Source organism: Macrobrachium nipponense, chromosome 42, assembly GCF_015104395.2.
Source record: "Macrobrachium nipponense isolate FS-2020 chromosome 42, ASM1510439v2, whole genome shotgun sequence".
Lineage (NCBI taxonomy): Eukaryota > Metazoa > Arthropoda > Malacostraca > Decapoda > Palaemonidae > Macrobrachium > Macrobrachium nipponense.
Window position 1 is genome coordinate 27,310,866 of NC_061103.1, and position 20,000 is coordinate 27,330,865.

At 33.6% G+C, this 20,000-nt stretch overlaps 1 protein-coding gene across 1 annotated transcript in view; it reads left to right on the forward strand.

Annotated features, from left to right (window-relative positions):
• The window catches only part of LOC135213310 (uncharacterized), a 160,542-nt gene that overhangs the window by 11,805 nt on the left and 128,737 nt on the right, over positions 1 to 20,000 (forward strand). The window lies entirely within an intron of this gene.

Genomic DNA, 20,000 nt, shown 5'->3' on the forward strand with positions numbered 1-20,000 from the left:
TATATTATTTCATCCCTACCGCTTCCAACATAACTTTGAATCCTGGAAGATTATGAGGCAAAGAGACTGGGAGAATATTGTGGTAGATTACATTAAATTTGATCAGGATTTGGCTGCAACGTCAAGGGAAACTATTCGTATTTGTAATGATGGAAATCGTACAGTAAATGAGATTATACAAAAACTCCGCAAGAGTCTAGCGAGAGAAATATGATGCTTTATCGAGAGTAGAATGAACTGTACATGAACGGGCAATGCAAGAAGCAGCTTGAAGGACGTCACAAAAAAGAAAAAGAAAATAAATATCTATGGGACATTAATTGAGACACGACGGTAGAAGATGTAGCAATCATCCACAGGGCTGAAATAGACTGGCTGACAGAAGACCGAGGGGAGAGCCATAAGAAGAGGACTTATGGTAGGCACTATAAAATTGCTCTGAAATATCGAGGGAGCAAGGCCAAACGCTGGGACCTATTAGGTCATTCAGTGCTGAGAGTGAAACTGAGAGTTTAAAATGAGGAAAACCTCGCAGTTGCACTATGTGACACAATAATTATTGTTAGGAGGCGGTAGAAAGTACCATGGAAGAATAATAATATGAACGGAGGTACAGTAAAAGGAATGAAAACGGGTACAGCTAGAGTCCGAAGGAACGCTGCAAAGAACCTTCAATAATGCCTACAGTGCATCGCGTGGGGTGTACTGACGGCCCTAAACCCCTAGGGTGCATCATGGGAATGAACTGTGAATATAGAAGTTTGATGAGATATAAGACTGAGCAGAGTAAAAGCCCTACTGAAACCATACTGATACCGAGAAATTAAAATACTGTGGAGACCTGCTATACTTGGTCTTCAAAACAACACTTCCATTCGAATGAGACCATTCTCAAAGACGCCAAGACGATCCCGTACCGACGGAGAAAATGAGACCAACAAAGAATATCTCAAGCTGCCTCTTAAAAGTCGTCAGTTCGCCCAAGATGTAAGAAACAACTTATATCTCGAGTTAGCCCTCATCCTGCGCTCTGGAAGTCGGACTCCAGCCCCATCTTTCCCTCAAGGTCATTTAGACGTCCTATAGCCCGAGGGGAACACTTTACATTTCTTCGTTTCATGAACATTCCCCACCACACTTAAACAGTCGAGTAAAATTCCCGGCCCTCCTCCTAGAGGAGACATTTATGCAAGCTGCATTATATGATTCGTTATAACGGTTTAGACTTAATGTTGCAAGAATGCCGTAATAGCAGGAGGAGCATTCAGCGCTGAATGAATGGCCCTAATGCATAACATCCGAATGGATACAGATAAATTTCAATGACGGAAAGAGTGCTTGTGAATGCCCGAGTGGCCGCGGTCGTCGGTATTTTGACATATACATATCTTGTCAGCGTTTTTATTTACTTATATATATTTATTGAATTATCGTGTTTTTATTTCAAACGTTCATTTGTAAGGTGTTAATGTTATTAAGTTACATTACTTTATGCTTTAGCATGTTCTATCTTAACAATGGGTAACCGTTTAATATATCGTGAACTGTAAGACTTATGGCAGTATGTCATGGCACTATGTTCATATTTAACCAAGATGTATGAATTGATAAACTCTCCATTCTATTTTTTTATGATGGCTTGGTACCCAATCTGGGCTCTCTCTCTCTCTCTCTCTCTCTCTCTCTCTCTCTTGTGTGTGTGTATATATATATATATATATAATATATATATGCAAGAAGCTATAAATTTCCTTCAATATCCAAATTCGCTCTACCTCAGAATGAATATATTTTCATATATATATATATATATATATATATATATACATATATATATACATATATATATATATATATATATATATATATATATATATATATATATATATATATATATATATATTACAATCTGTTTTCATTTCTTTGTATTGAAATATTAAAGTCCAATACATATTTTGTTAAACTGACAACACATTTGGATTTTACTTTTCATACAATTATCTTCTATTAGCAAGATAATAAACTGCTCTCTTATCATTTTGCGACGGGAAGCTGGAGATGAGTGGAGATTTGCGGAAGTGAAAGGACAGGAAAATCTTGTGTGATGGATTATCTCGAAAACAAGCTCGTCTTCCGACGCAGGCTTTCACGACAAGAAAAATAAAAAAGGAAAAAATTAAAAAAATATAAATGAATATAAGAAAATACGAAGGAACAAAAACACAAGCTCCAGAAAAGCTATACAATAATCATTGCCTCTGTAAAACAGCGTTGCAATTCCTCTTCAACAAGAACAATAGCATTAGCGCCATCTCCCTTCCCTATGCATCATACTAGCATAACGTCCCCAGCAGCAGAATACCCCGCGCCCCGTATCCTTTTATTAAAGTGCCGTCCAGAAGTTTTTATTGGGATTGGTTTAATAATTTCCACAAGCGACGTCTTATCTCTCTCTTTATGGGCTCAGGATGACGTTTCTGAAGTTGATCCAAGCGAGTGACCATAATATCCCCCTTTTCTTTGTTTTTGTCATGAAATCTATAATCCCAGCCAATCGACCTGCGTCAGACGATCCTGATGGCGCTCTTATGGGCTTTTGAGGAATCTATTTTTTTTTTTTTTTTTTTTTTTTTTTTCTTTTTTGGTGGGTGCTTCTTATTCCCTCTGTATCACACAATCTCCTTACCCCGCCCCCTCTCTCTCACAGTTTCATTCTGTCTGTTTTTTCTTTTTTTCTGTTTATTTTTGTTTTAATTTATTGGATGTTGTAGTTAATGTAAGACTGGGGATGATATCTTACCGATCTGAGATAAAGGAAGTCTCCTTTTTATTATATATATGTATATATATATATATATATATATATATATATATATATATATATATATATATATATATAATATATATATATATATATATATAGATAGACAGATAGATAGATAGATAGATAGATAGATAGATAGATAGATAGATAGATAGATAGATAGATAGCTAAGTAAAAATCACAATCGCAGAAACATAGCTGCATATGAATCTCCACTATAAAGTATCAATGACTTACGAAACTATCTTTAATAATTCTTCGCTCTAAGATTTTGCCTTATACGGTAGTAAAAGTGTTCTACATTTTTAAACACAGCTGAAGGGGCGATATTTTACCAAGGTATAATTATCTGTACTTTTCAGTGTTAGCAACACAACTTGCTTTGGAAGCACATCTCAAGTCAAGATAATGCTGACCTCAGAGAACTGCAGTCATAGTAATATTGTGCTCTCTTAAAGAGCAAGTTGTTATAAAATTATGACCAGATATGAAGGTTTATTGCAACAGGACCCATCTCAACTGAAATAAAATCTATGGATTTTTGTCGGTTTAGAATTTTAGATGGTTTTATAGCCGGATTAAATATTAATGTTCTTCATTTTCGTAATGAAAGAGTGTAGTGTTTACTCCATAAAAGTTTAGTTTACTTAGCTGGAATTTTGAAGGTCAAATGTCACACAGACATTAAGATTTCCTACTTGTGCAGTTATATACCCTTTTGTGAGTAAAAATAATGGAACTATACTCTGTTTTTTTCCATCTGTCCATCCGGCTGTGGTGTATGCGTATGGTAACACTGCGTCCCGGGCTTTAGATAATTACAGTCAGCTTACATTCAACAATAATAATAATATCCTATTTCGAATATTAACGGTGTAATTCGCAGACAGTAAATTATTAAAACACTTTTCAGTTGCAAATGTACACCCAGATATCTTTTTATTTACCTAAAACTTCCACATAGCGTAACTATTTAAAGACCGGGACGCAGTGTTACCATGCAAAAACACCACAGGCGGATGGACAGATGGAAAAAAACAGAGTATAGTTATGCACATCCAGTGACCAGATATATTAAGAAGAACAAAGACCTGACTGAAAGATCATTGATCAAAGCCAAACTCTGCTCCTAGGAATGGAATGGAATTTAATATAAAATTAAGGCCGAAGGGCAAACGCTGGACCTATGAGGTCATTCAGCGCTGAAAGGGAAATTGAGATTAAAAAGGCTTTCCAAGTGTAACAGGAGGAAAACCTCACAGCTGCACTATGGAACAATTATCAGGAGCGATTAGAAAGTAAGAGGGAAGACAGGGAATACGACCGAATGTAAAGCAAAAGGAATCAAAGAGGTTGCCGTTAGGGACCGAAAGGATGCTGCAAAGAACCTTTTAAGTAATGCATACAGTGCACACCGTGAGGTGCACTGACGGAAAATCCCCTGACAAGGATAACTATCGTAAATTCACATCAACCGTGCAATTGATGTCTAGGTCAGCCCCTTACGACGCTACTGATTGGCTGTTGATAAGCCAATAACAGGGGTAGAAACTCTCAGTCTCTCGACAGAGTTCACACAGGCAGGATGTGTGTTTCGTCTTTCCTGAGGGATACTTTTGAGAGACGCAATACACATCCTCCTGTGTGTACTCTCGAGAGTGACAGAGTTTCCAACCCTGTGACTGGCTTATCAACAGCCAATCAGGAGCTTCGTAAGGGACTGGCATAGACATCAAATGCGCGGTTGCTGTGAATCTACAATAGTCTTAGTTTACGACGAAGGGCATCGTGCGACATGTCGAAAGGTATCCTCTCTTCTGAGAAAGACATTAAGTAAACAGGTAGCTGAGTAACTGGAATTATGGCTGTGGGTCTTATGGGATGTTCAGGGTATTAAAAGGATAAGAAAGAAACAATTTATTAAACCTTCAACATTGCGTGGTTAGAAGCTGTATCTCCTCCAGCACCTTATGGTAAACATTTCCCTTGGAAAAAAAAAAAAACTTTGACCCTCATACATAAGTGACCATAACTATTGGCACTTCCTACGGCCGTAATGTCTTCGGAACCACTTAGTGCTACATCGGTATCAACAAAATATTCGCTAACCAGACTTACATGTAAAGGTTAATCTATATATAAGGTTTAATAGCCTGTATGTATGATGTTCGTACAGGTTTACAATATATATATATATATATATATATATATATATATATATATATATATATATACATATATATATACATATAGATATATAACGATATATGTGTGTGTGTGTGTGTTTTGTATGTCTGTATACATATATATATATATATATATATTATATATATATATATATATATATATATATATATATATATATATATATATATATATCTGATAAAAGGAGCCCATAAAAACACCAAAATATAGAGAGAAAAGTACTTTTCTCTCTATATTTTGGTGTTTTTATGGGCTCCTTTTATTAGATGGAATTCTGTTGTTACAGTACAGTTTTTTACCAGTCTATATATATATATATATATATATATATATATATATATATATATATATATATATATATATATACATATACATATAGATATATATGTGTGTGTGTGTCTGTGTATACATATAAAATCATAATCAACAATGAAACAACAACTACGCTGTTCATTTCAGTGAAAACAATCATGCCATCAACTTCAAAGTAATTCAAAAGTTAGCTTATTCCAGTCAAACAAGGGGCAGAAAGATTACATAATCTAATTCTATAAAAGGAAAAAAAAACGTTTATAAAAGTAGGAACACCAGTCAGGAAAAGCTCAGACTATTTTAAATTTCCTCTGAAATGGTTTTATGGATGTTAGTTTACCTGGGCCCACATCAGAGGCACGAGCCTAACCGCATAGACAAACAAGACTTGTAAATGAAGCTCTGACATCAAACGCTAATGAGTTCACTGCTCCTCCCTTTATTCAAGTACTACTACCATTTGCGAATATTTTATCCTACTAATTTTTTGTATGTTCGTTTGTGCTGTCACTCTGGCATAATATTGCAAATTGATATCAATATCTATCAGGAGTTCGCTTAAGTAGATTCGCAAAACCGGTCAAGATTTATTACCCTTATGGTATATCTTACGTAAAAACATTACGTCTTTGATACATACATACATACATATATATATATATATATATATATATATATATATATATACATACACACGTATAGAATACATTAGTGTATAGCGAACACTCTAAAAGAAAAATATACAAGATGATGGAAACTATATATACGAAAATGTGTGTAAATAAATTGAATATTTTAAAACAAATATATAGCAGTGTGTGGAAACTTTGCAAATACCTCCAGATTTATTCTACCATGTCAGAGCTATAAGCTATAACTCCCCGATGCTTATTCCAGTCCATATAAAACCACTTATCAAAACGAGAGAGAGAGAGAGAGAGAGAGAGAGAGAGAGAGAGAGAGACTGGAAGGAACAGCAAACACACAGAGGGAATATTGTGGAACCAGGATAAGGATTCTTTTTCAGCAATATGTAGTCGGGATTCGTCGAAAGAAAATGATTTTAAACTTGAGAGAGTTAATCCACAATTGCCTTTTTTTTTACAGTGAATTCCCATTCAAAATACTTCCGTCACTTTTACATTTTTACTTCAAAATGATAATCATTATGCCCGAATGTTTATGAGAGTTATATATTCAAAAATATGTAACGTCATTCCTCATATAGTTGTATACATTTGCCCAAGTTTCCTCTACAGTAATTTCTTTTACGGACAACTCAGGATACATATGGACTACACATAAACTCTGCAATCTATCTCTCTCTCTCTCTCTCTCTCTCTCTCTCTCTCTCTCTAGAAAACATAAGGTTTTGCATTCAAATGTGTATGCATACATAATTACATGAGAACACACTCCACATATGCATATATATATACATATATATACATATATATATATATATATATATGTATATATATATAGATATAATATATATATATATATATATATATATATATATAGTATATATATATATATATATATATATATAGATAAGCACAAATAGTTCCGACGACATCCACATTTTTACTACACAGCCCCACACCGCTCTCAGCGTTCATAATCATATACAGAAATATTTCCTTAATACGGCCAACTCAATCATGCTTTGACGGTCGGTTAAATTTCCTCCCAGCAGAGAGAGAGAGAGAGAGAGAGAGAGAGAGAGAGAGAGAGAGAGAGAGAGCTTTTTGGCTGCGGAAGCAGCTTGGCCCATCCGAAGGGATTAGGATAGAAGGAACAAGAGAGAGAGAGAGAGAGAGAGGAGGGGGATGAAGTAAACGATCGGACGAGGGGAAATGGGGGAAGGCAGGAGTGAGGGGAATAGTGGCAGGAGGTTAATGGAGATGTGGTTGGTTGGTCGAAAATTGTACGGCGGCTCCAGAGTCTGCCTTGGAAATTGAGGTAATGAGACGCGGAATATGATGACACTAATTGAAAATGATATTTGTTCGTACTCTCCGCCCGGCCGATACGTGTTTTAGACTTGATGCGTTCCTCCTCCTCCTCCTCCCCCCCCTCCTCCTCCTCTTGTAAGGTGCCTCACAAACGCCAAAGTTTAGGACTCAACACAGATGCGCTTGGGGATTTATGATGCCCGGCACGTTGATAGCAATTTGTTTGTTTGTGTACATGATCGCTGTCATTGCAAATGTTGTTCTCTTTTTCATCAGTAAAGGGGCGGTGCCTCTGGCGAAAAACAAGACGGATGCTACTGCTGTAATAAATATAGCATTTCTAAATATAGGTCGTGTCTAATTTCCATATGTATATATATATATATATGTATATATATATATATAATATATATATATATATACTATATATCCATATAACATATACATATATATATGATATATATATATATATATATATATATATATATATTATATATAATATATAAAGAAAATCCCACCAGGAAATGATAGTCTGAAATCCAAGCGCTTTCGTCTTTACTAAGACATTGTCAAGGAGCTAATGAAATACAAATTGGGGAGAAAGGTCTCAGGTACACAACAAAATCAAGAATGCCAGATGGTTAATTGTCAAAAAGGGTAAAAATTAAAGGAGATAAACCAGGATTATCGGATATACACGGTCACAAACCTAAACAGATTTGACCCTGACCGAAAATTACCAAAGTATCTTTACAGTCGAAAACATGAAAAATAAAAACTGAATATATTAATTTGTTGCTTATATTTATCTACAACTTTTTTCGTTATGAAAGCATCAAGTTTAAATAAACCAAGACTTAAATTTAGAACATTTCTATTTTTTGACTTGATGAAACAAAAAAGATTCAATGATATTCCTTTTAACGTTGTCATTACATGGGATTAAGGCTCTAGCTTGACTCCAGTTAATAGGATGGTCTAAATCTCTCATATGTACGAATAATGCATTCGATATTTGCCCAGTTCTCACAGAATATTGATGCTGTTTGAGACGTTGTGAAAGAGATTACCGGTTTGTCCGTAATAGACTATCACACTTTTTTGCAAGGAATTTCATATATGCAGCCTGGAAGATCTTTAGGAAAATTTTTTATTACTAAACTCTTGACATTAATATTACTGAAAACAACATTTATGTTAAAAAAGCTTAAAATTCTAGGAATAATTCTAAAAACCTTTCATCAAAGGGTAATTTTAGAATGTTATGCTTACTAAATTCAAGTTTGTCATTAGTTAAATAAAATGTTTTTCTAGCTCTTTTCCATGCCACATCTACAAAAGTCCTTGGGTATTTAAGTTTCAATGCAATATCATAAATAGTTTTAATTTCAGCTTCAATAAACTGCGGTCTACAGACACGTAAAGCCTTAGGAACATCCCAGAAAAAACAGAGAATATAACATTTTGATGGTGATTGGAGTAGTAATGAACAAAAGAGGCAATGTTAGTTGATTTTCGAAAGACTGAAAAGGTGAAAATTTCTATCATTTCTATGGACAGTTACATCTGGAAAATTCAAATTACAATTTCTTTCTTCCTCTACGGTAAATTTTATAGAAGGGACTAAATTATTGAGATTATTAAGGAATTCCTGGAGATTTTCGTGAACTGGCTAAATACAGAAAATATCATCCACATACCTAAACCAAATAACTTTTTGAGGCAAAATTCTTGGTAAGAGTTTTGTCTAAAAAAGTTGAATTTTCTAGATGTAACTGTCCATAGAAATGAAAGAAATTTCACCTTTTCAGTCTTTCGAAAATCAACTAACATTGCCTCTTTTGTTCATTACTACTCCAATCACCATCAAAATGTTAAACTCTCTGTTTTTTCTGGGATGTTCCTAAGGGCTTTACGTGTCTGTAGCCCGCAGTTTATTGACGCTGAAATTAAAACTATTATGATATTGCATTGAAACTTAAATACCCAAGGACTTTTGTAGTTTAGTAAGCATAAACATTCCAAAATTACCCTTTGATGAAAGGGTTTTAGATATTCCTAGAATTTTAAATACTGTTTTCATTAATATTAATGTCAAGAGTTTAGTAATCAAAAATTCTCCTAAAGATCTTCCAAGCTGCACATATGAAATTCCTTGCAAAAAGTGTGATAAAGTCTATTACGGACAGACCGGTAAATCTCTTTCACAACGTCTCAAACAGATCAATATTCTGTGAGAACTGAGCAAATATCGAATGCATTATTCGTACAATATGAGAGATTTAGATTATCCTATTAACTGGAGTCAAGCAAGAGCCTTAACTCCCATGTAATGACACAGTTAAAAGGAATATCATTGAATCTTGTTTCATCAAGTCAAATAATAGAAATGTTCTAAATTTAAGTCTTGGTTTATTTAAACTTGATGCTTTCATAATGAAAAAAATTGTAGATAAATATAAGCAACAAAATTAATATATTCAGTTTTTACATGTTTTCGACTGTAAAGATACTTTGTAATTTCGGTCAGGGTCAAATCTGTTAGGTTTTGTGACCGTGTGATATCCGATAATCCGGTGGTTTATCTCCTTTAATTTTTTACCCTTTTGACAATTAACCATCTGGCATTCTTGATTTTGTTGTGTACCTGAGACCTTTCTCCCCAATTGTATTTCATTAGCTCGTTGACAATGTCTTAGTAAAGACGAAAGCGCTTGGATTTCTGACCATCATTTTCCTGTGGTATTCGCTTATTTATGAAGTCACGTGCATCTACTGTGATTTTTTAAGAATATATATATATATATATATATATATATATATATATTATAATATATATATATATATATATATATATATATATAATTTATTATATATATATATATATATATATATATATATATATATATATATATATATATATATGAGACAATGCAGTCACGCTTTTCTCTAAAGCCAATTTCTCTTTAACGTATCAAATTACTGGCGTAAAACATCATAAATTCTGTCATATCGTTAGAGAGAGAGAGAGAGAGAGAGAATTAGGTTCAGTCGACGGAGTTCACACGCAGTCACATGCGTAAGTGGGCCATAACTGAAAATATCCCAGTGTTTGTCAACACGGGCCCGGCGAACATCCGGCAATGCCGAATGCAAATAATTGAGAATTCCGAACACGGAGCGCTCGTCGTAACTGATTGCCATCTGCGTGTGTCCACACAATGCTAATTGGCCGCTCTTTAGATTACGGGTGCGAACGACATTATCATAATGAAGCCATTACGGCCGTCTGCACGGCTATGTGCAGAATGGGACGAAGCAATTTGAAACTGTGAACTGCCTATTAAGAGAAGAAGAAAAGGAGAGGACTTGCTGCTCTGGGCAGTCACCCCTTAAAGCTCCTGACTGCCTGCTGTGATTTTTATTATAGCATGTGGCAGAAGACTCTCTTGAAAGGTTTGTCGTTTTTCCCAGTTCTGATCGATTTTAAGTGAGATTCTTCATAGACTTTGGACAAATAAATTAAAACCTATAATCCCCCGACTGTTTGTTTTGATTTTTACAGCATGGGGAAGAACACTCTTTTGAAAAGCTAGCTGTTTTTCCCAGTTCTGATGGATTTTAAGTGAAATTCTTTATAATCTCTGATTGTTTTGATTTACTCAGATTGTATCTGAAGCCTCTTTGCAAAACTTGTTGTTTTCACATTTCTGGTGGATTATAAAGTCAAATTCTTCACAGTCGCTTGACAAGTGAAATGAAACCCATAATAGCCTACATAATTTTTCTTTTGCTATAAAGGTAAAGAGACTACAACGTTTTTATCTCAGCCATTGTGAGATGCTGTATGTGAATTTTTCTTCGTAAACACATTTTTTTTATCTGATAAAACATGGATACAAACGCACACACACACACACACAATTTATTTTATCTAGAAGCTATTGCAACGCGTAAAAACTTATTACCTGTTATTTCATCGTATATTAAATATGTTTTGGGTAAAAGCGTAAAGCTCCAATCCGGAAATATGAATATGAAAGAGGAAATATGCTTAAATTAAATAATGTATGCATTTTTCTGTTTTTTCAAAAGAGTTTTATTGTTGTCATAAAAAATCGAGGAACCTGGATGGAACCATTCAAAAAGGCGCTTTATTTTATATTCAATAAGTGTCATGTTTTTTCCATTTGATATCCAAACCACACATACTGCATGCACGGAAAAAATTCACGCTTTTGACGCGAATGCTTTCCATCACTTGGATGAAAGTTAAACTGCAATTTACGAAAATGCCGTGGGTGATTTTAGATACATTACATATCTTATTCATTCTACGAAAACAAATCTAGGTAAGATTTTTGTTCATAACGGTTGATTTCCTTCTGCATAACAAAGCAAATTGGTTCCAAAGTGTAATTGATAGAGAATTTGCCGAAGAGTAGTGTCACAAGACAGCCGTAACATTTTTTTAACAATATATGTGAGTGATATATAGTTCTTGCTCTCTCAAATAAATGTGTCAAAAATTGTATATAAAACACACACATATATATACATATTTATATCACTATCTCGCTCTAAAAAAATCAACTATATTTCTTCTCCTCTGCAATTTGTTCATTTCTCGAAATATATATCATTTCCTAATATTGCCGGCTACACGTAAAAATTATTCTATGACAATACTGTTTGATATTTTAAAATTCAAATTGGTCATAATATTACTTCAAATGTTGCTTGCAATTAAAAATGTCATTGTAAAGAATGAAGCTGACGAGGTTAAATATTTACTTAACCTTAGCAACCTAACATAAAAAACTTCTCTTCTGAAAAACTGAAAATTTTATGACATTCCTGTTTTGTATAAAGACAAACTGATGAAGCCTCGTCACTTCCATTGACTTGTCCTTCGACTGACTCATACCTTCCCAGAAACACTTACGGAAATTCATGTTTGAAAACAAACTACGTGTTTCCAACACTGAAAAAGGTTTCTACATTTCTGCAAAGCTCTCTCTTTCCTCATTTACTCCAGGAACTCTGTCCCTGCCAAAATTGCCGCATCTATAAAAGAAAACCTTCTATGTACTGAAATCACCAAGCTCAACCACATTCATATTCCCCTAACCAAGCCTGGCATAAAATTGAAGCTATTGCCATTTAACGTTAGCTTATTACACTATTTCATCCTATGTTTTCACGTTATAAAACTGTTAAAAGTCGAAGGTTGTTGCCTAATAATTATCTAGCATCTAGATATAACATGCATTTGCATATATTGTTTTTCGTTAAACTTGTAAAATATAAAATTAAAAATCAATACATGTTTTCTATCATTTTCTTTTCAATGAGTTTTTTTCAATTGCAGTAACCTTGCTGATGCAAAAGTCAACAACAAATGGAGAAAAATAAAACAATAGAATATGAGAACGTCGACGGGGATTTGTTAATATTCGGATTTTCAATACTTTTTGCTCCGTGTCCAAATTAAATGTCCATATTCATGAATTTCGTGTCATTGGCACTATAATGTCGCTATAATTTCTTGACAGAAGAAATAGACATATTTGGAATACAGTTAACAGATTTCCAAGCAAATATAAGCATAACTGACAAAATATGCTGATAGTAGCAAATCTTTTCATTATGTTAAACTAATCTGCATCAGTCCTGGGTTCTTCCTAAAAAAAAGGAAAAAGATTGAAAGTGCAGAAAAAAAATGGTAAAAACTAATGCAAGCAATCTTCGAATAAAAAAATGAAAGCTGTGGTGTTTTGTATAACTCATGAATTATTCACTAATTAAAGATGAATTCAAAAGCAAGAAACATTTATTACGAATGCTGAGGCTGCTTGGGCAGAACGTTTGAAAAGAAAATGGTTAAATTAAGGAATACTGAAATATTTCAAGGGACGATTAACACAAGCTTAATTGAAATAGTGCAGCACATAAATTAGACATAATTAAAGAGAAATGACTGTAAAATGGCTATTCCATGGATCTCTTAAAATGATATATTTTGAGTATTAAAAACTTTTGTCTTTTAAGAACGAAACTCATCAAAATCCTTAGGGTTAAGGTCCTCTGTCCCATCAATGCCTTTTCTTTTCTGTTTTCATTTGGAAATGAACAGAAAAAGTTTTAAAAACGAAAGCAAAATATCACCATTATCAAGGAACAATGAAAGAGTACACATTGCAACATAGTTTATTATTCTATGGCACGATGGAAGATGTTTCTTCCTTGATTTACTCTCTGAACACATGCACACACACACCACACACACACACACACCACACATATATATATATATATATATATATATATATATATAGATATATATATATATATATATATATATACTAAGTATACATATGTATATGAAATTAATTTATTACCTCACTGTGATTCATATAACAACCATTAAGTTACAAATGTCCTTTAATATCCAATCGCTCTACCTCGGAATGAATAACTTTCATATATGTAACCGAAGGGGAATTTTTTAGTTGATATGAGATAATATTCGCCGGCTCATGGAGTTAGTTAACATATCTAAAAATATATTAATTCCGAGATGGAGCGAATTAGATATTAAAAAGGACATGATAACTTATGCTTTTATAATATACATATATATATATATATATATATATATATATATATATATATATATATATATATATAATATATATATATGTGTGTGGTGTGTGTGTGTGTGTGTGTGTGTTTGTGTGTATGTACGTCACTTACAAAATGAAAACGATTTCCAAGCACGTAATTGTTCTCATCACCCATATATTTAAAAAAAAAAAAAAAAAAAAAAAAAAAAAAAAAAAAAAAAAAAAAACTTATCAGACGTTCCATATACATCATATTTCTTTCGACGCTGAAAACAAAAGCACACAAGAGACCCACTAACTGTGAGTCCAAATGTACTGGAGAAACAGGAGCGAGAAAAGAAGACTAAACCCTGACCGCTGACCCGTCTTCCGTCAGCATGTAATGAGTGAGGGATGCTGAAATGAAATATCAGTTAGGTCAAAATATTATGTTTTCGGTGTTTTCAGTAACAGCGCTGTGACGGCTTTTCATCAGGGAAGCCTCCGAAAGAAAAAAAAGGGAGACAAGTTTTATAAAAAAAAAATGGGACTCAGAGAGAGAAAGAGAGATTTTACAAAAGTGGAACTGAGAGAGAGAGAGAGAGAGAGAGAGAGAGAGAGAGAGTTTATGAAAGTGGAGCTGTGTGTGTGTGTGTGGTTGTGTGTGTGTGTGTGTTTAGAGAGAAGAGAGAGAGAGACAGAGAGAGACGAGAGAGAGAGAGAGAGTTTACGAAAGTTGAACGTGTGTGTGTTTATGTGTGTTTATGAGAGAGAGAGAGAGAGAGACAGAGACAGAGACAGAGACAGAGACAGAGAGAGTGGACACCTTACAGACCTTACAGGCCTTACATCTGTTCGGGTTGCCCCAGTCCCTCAGTGTGAGGCACCTCTAATGTCTACCAGAGAGTTGCTAGTACATCTTCCGGTATATTTTGCATCTTCCAATCTGGATGGTCTGGGATGCAGTTTAGATATTGTCGAGCTTATTCTTAAACACATCTACGCTCACTCCTGATATATTCCTCAGATGAGCTGGCAACGCATTGAATAGACGCTGCATTACGATGCTGGTGCGTAGTGGATTAATGTCTGTGTGCTTTCCTTATTTTTCCTGGTATAGTTTTGGGCACTATTAATCTACCTCTGCTTGCTCTTTCTGATATTTTAGTTCCATGATATTTCTGCTATTCCTTCTATCTGTTTCCATGCCTGAATTATCATGTCAGCTTCTCCTTCTCCTTTATAGACTATATAAATGTTTTTTTTTTTAAGAATTGTAGTCTTTCCCAGTAGTCAAGGTCTTTAACTTCTTCTATTCTAGCTGTAAAGGACCTTTGTACACTCTCTATTTGTGCAATATCCTTTTGATAGTGTGGGTACCATATCATATTGCAATATTCAAGTGGACTACGAACATATGTTTATAAAGCATAATTAATGTGTTCAGCTTTTCTTGTTTTGAAGTGCCGTAACAACATTCCCATTTTTGCTTTACATTTTGCCAACAGAGTTTGCTATTTGATCATTGCATAACATGTTCCTATTCATCATCACACCAAGGTCTTTAACTGCTTCCTTATTTGTGATTGTCTCATTATTAGGTCCCTTATATGCATATAGCTTTCTTTCTCTGTCTCCATAATTTATTGATTCAAATTTATCAGAGTTAAATACCATCCTATTTACCTCTGCCCAATCATATACTTTGTTAAGGTCTCTCTTTGTAGAGCGTTCCTATCTTCATCACAAGTAATTTCTCTACTTATTCTTGTGTCATCTGCGAAACTACTCACTACCGAATCCTTAACATTATTGTCTATGTCTTCAATCATAATAACAAACAGTATTGCAGCTAACACCGTACCTTGCGGCACACCGGATATTACCTTGGCTTCATCCGATTTTCTCGTCGTTTGCAATAACTATCTGTTTTCTGTTGTGTAAAAATTCTTTTAACCATCTTCCTACTTTATCCACGATATTGTGTTTTCTAATTTTCTTCGCTAATATATTATGGTCTACTTTATCAAAAGCTTTTGCAAAGTCTAAATAAACCACATCTGTTTCATTTCCGCTTTTTCATATTTTTTTGATTCTTTTATGTTCTCACGGTGGACTAACAGTTGGGTTTGTGTACTTTTTCCGGGTACGAAACCATGTTGTCCTTTATTAAACAAATTATTTTTTATTAAATGTTTCATAATATTTTTCTTCATTACCCTTTCATACACTTTCATACTATGTGATGTTAGACTCACAGGCCTATATTACTTGCCTCTAGTTCTTGATCCACTTTTGAAAGTAGGGGTAATATATGCTAATTTGTGCTCATCATAAATCTTGCCTGTATCTACACTTTGTCTTAATAATATTGCAAGTGGCTTTGCGATAGAATGAACTACTTTCTTTAACAAAATAGCAGGAATTGCCATCAGGCCCTGCAGCAGCTCCATTTTTAATTTCATTAATAGCCTGCACAATATCAGCTTCATTAATATCTATGTCAGTTAAATAAAATCTTACTTATTTTTCATCCCTTCCACTTCTATATCATTATCTTCATTATCTATTCTAGGGGTGAATTCTCTCTTATATCGTTCTGCCAGTATGTTGCAAATTTCTTTTATTTTTTCATTCGTTAATCTCCCTTCAATTCTTAGAGGGCCTATTTCTATTCTTCTTTTATTCATCTTCTTCGCATATGAGTATAATAGTTTGGGATTTTGCTTGATATTTAATAGGGTTTTTTTCTTCCAAGTCCCGTTTTTCATTTTCTTTTGATTGTATAAATCTTTTGTTCTGCATTTTCTATCTTACTTTTAGTTCTATAACTTTCCATGCATTTTTTTTTTTTGCTAGACCTTTTTTCCACTTTCTGATTTTCTGGAACAAGATCCTTCTGTCTCTTGGTATGCATGACTGATGTTTACTTTTCTTCTTCGGTATATATTTATTCCACTATTTTCTCTAATATTTTATATAATATCTCCGTATTTACCTTTATGTCATCACTTACGAAAATTTTTATCCCAATCTTTGTTAATTCTTCAGTTTATTTCTGACCATTTTATTTTTACTGTAGAAGTTTGTATTTCCATATCCTTCCCACTTTTTCATTTCTTGCTTATCTCTGTTTTCACTTGCTTGGAATGGACTGTTAATTCTATGACATTATGGTCGAAATACCTCGCATTATAAACTATATTTCTTTAACATAATTCATCTCGTTCACAAATACTAGGTCTAAAGTATTTTCCTTTCTTGTTGGCAGGTGATTTATTTGTTGAATGTTGTATTCTAGTAGCATATCTAATAGCTTTTCGAATTGCCTCTTATCTTCGTTCTTTCCAGTCTACGAAAGGAAAGTTGAAGTCTCCAGATAGGAGGAATAGTCCAGTCCTTGTGATTTCTACATATATCATCCAATTTTTCTATTATTAAGTCAAACTCTTTAGTATTAGGAGGTCTATATTAACTATGTTCATTAATTTTTCAGATTCAAATTCTACCGCTATTAGTTTCACATTCTGAGTTTACTATATTTCTCATATATTTTTCCTTGTTTTTTGTCCCTTTCCCCATATTGCGGTTCCCCCTTGATTCCTATTTTTTCTATCTGATCTATAAGTTTGAAACCCTTTTATTTGATCATCATTCCCAGTCTCTTGGGAATACCAGGTTTCACTTATATTCATTATATCTATTTTCTTTTCAATTTGGGTTAGTTCTAAGTACTCTATTTTTCTTTTTGAGTTACTCGTAACTAAACCCTGCGCATTCATCACTATGATGGTTTGCGTGTTTCTCCTTCATTCTTTAATATTGGTAATAATAAGGAATTTTCCCATGTCTCTTTCCTGTTCTGGTATGTGTTCTTTTTTCATTTCCAGAAATTCTGACATTAAAAAATCCAACTTTTCCATAATATTTGTTCTTCCTTCATCATAATTATTAATTTTGTGTCTGAATCTGCAAATTTTCTCCATATCTGCAATATCCCCTTGCATAATAAAAAACAGTTATTATCTCTTGAGTAGAATCTTGGAGCTGATGCATTGAAATTTTTTGCTGGCACCTCTGCATATCTCGTTGATGGCTTGCTTTTTTCTTTTACCTGATATTCTTCATTCCTTCTCTTTATTTGTTTCTTTCTTATTTTGGATTTTATGCTTGATTGGTTATTTATTTGATTATTTTTCATGGCTACAGGGTGCCTATATTTACATTTTTGTCGAACTTACCAAATCCTTTTCCTTCTTTTAGGTTTTTGCATATTTTGGATGTAGATCTCTGCAATCATCCTCATATCCATCTAAGTATGCACATTTACCATATATTTCATAGTTGTGACATACCTTAGGATGTTTGTAGTAACATTTTTCTCCATATCTGCAATTCCCTCTTTTCAAAAGGTTGCAGACTTTGTCTTTTTTGTATATTTTTTCCTCTTTCCCGTCATTGTGTAGATCTGGGTAGAGCCTCTTCGGCATTTTCTTTTGGTGCTGTCATATCGTAATTTATTTCTTCGTAGGTATGCTGCTTTATAGCCTCATATGTAGTATCAATGAGTATCTCTGCATCCATACTTTTATCTTGTTCTTTGTTTTCCTTATCTTTTTCTGTCATTTCAGTTTTTTGTTTACTTCTCTTACGTTTTCCTCTTCTTCTTCTTCTTCTTCTTCTTCACTTCTCCTTCTTTCTTCTTCTTCTTCATCCGTCAACTATTGTACATTCAATCTTGATTTAATAACATTGTCTATCCATGGTAAAACATGTTGAGCAAAAATTCTTGTGTTCTTTTCTCATATCTTGCATTACCTCAGCCCACTGTGGATGGGTCGGAATGTTGCATGCAGCACATTTTCTGATTATGGTTTTGTGGATTAACTATGCTATACCACACCTTACACAGTTTACATGCTTTTGGCATTCTTTTTTCCTAATGCATCAATTAGGATATTCACAAGGTTCACTTTATTCATTTTCTTTGTCGGAATATGTTGGTTTATGTATATTTTCTTTATAAAAATGGGACAGGGAGAGAAAGAGAGGACAAGTTTTAAAAGTGAGAGAGAGAGAGAGAGAGAGAGAGAGAGAGAGAGAGAGAGAGAGAGAGAGAGAGAGAGAGAGAGAGGGCGGGCCCTTGGCAGGAAGCAGTTTACGGAAAATGGCTTACATGTCGCAATTTTTGGAGGTGTGTTGTTGACAGCCTGATAGATATGTAAATCCTCCCTTTCCAATGATTTGTTTTCTGGGAAGGAATTGTTATTTTACAACAGACGCTACCTTCTCGGAGAGGAAGATGATAGATTTTCAATCGATCAGTATTGAAAAAAAATTATTTTTTTGGTTATTCACACTTATCAATACGAATGGTCCTGTCTTTTGTACATTCACAAACACACTTACATACATTCACACACATACACAAGCACAAACAAAGGGTAAAACCCAACGTTTAAACGAAGAATGTTTCTGATACAGATATGCCAACTTAACGTATCATTTATTAACATAAATTTTAAGCTAGCATTACTGCTGAATATTTTGTAAAAGCTTTCCTGTAGATAGTTTTAAAAACTAGCATACACACGGAATTCAAATCCAAACATTATCTAATCTTTTGAATTTTAGTCTTAGCTTATGAAAGTTTATTCTTCCTCAGCATTAAACATTTTGTTAAACATTTTGCTAGAACCACAATTGTTCTACGTATATATTTTATTACAATTTTTAAATTTCCACCTCTCCCAAACATTCATAATTTTTTAATAAATGTACCATTTTTCAGTTTCTATATACTAAAAGTGTTTTACACAGACTCAGCCAGACACACAGAAAGACACACACATACATTACATACATACATACAACATACATACATATATATATATATATATATCATATAGATATATATATATATATATATATATTTATATATATATATACATTTATAATCACACCAGTTGAAAGTGAGTCAGAAATTTATTTCCTATCACACGTAATTGTGAGTTTATATCCTTTTACACACACACCACACACACACACACACACACACACACACACACACACACACATATATATATATATATATAT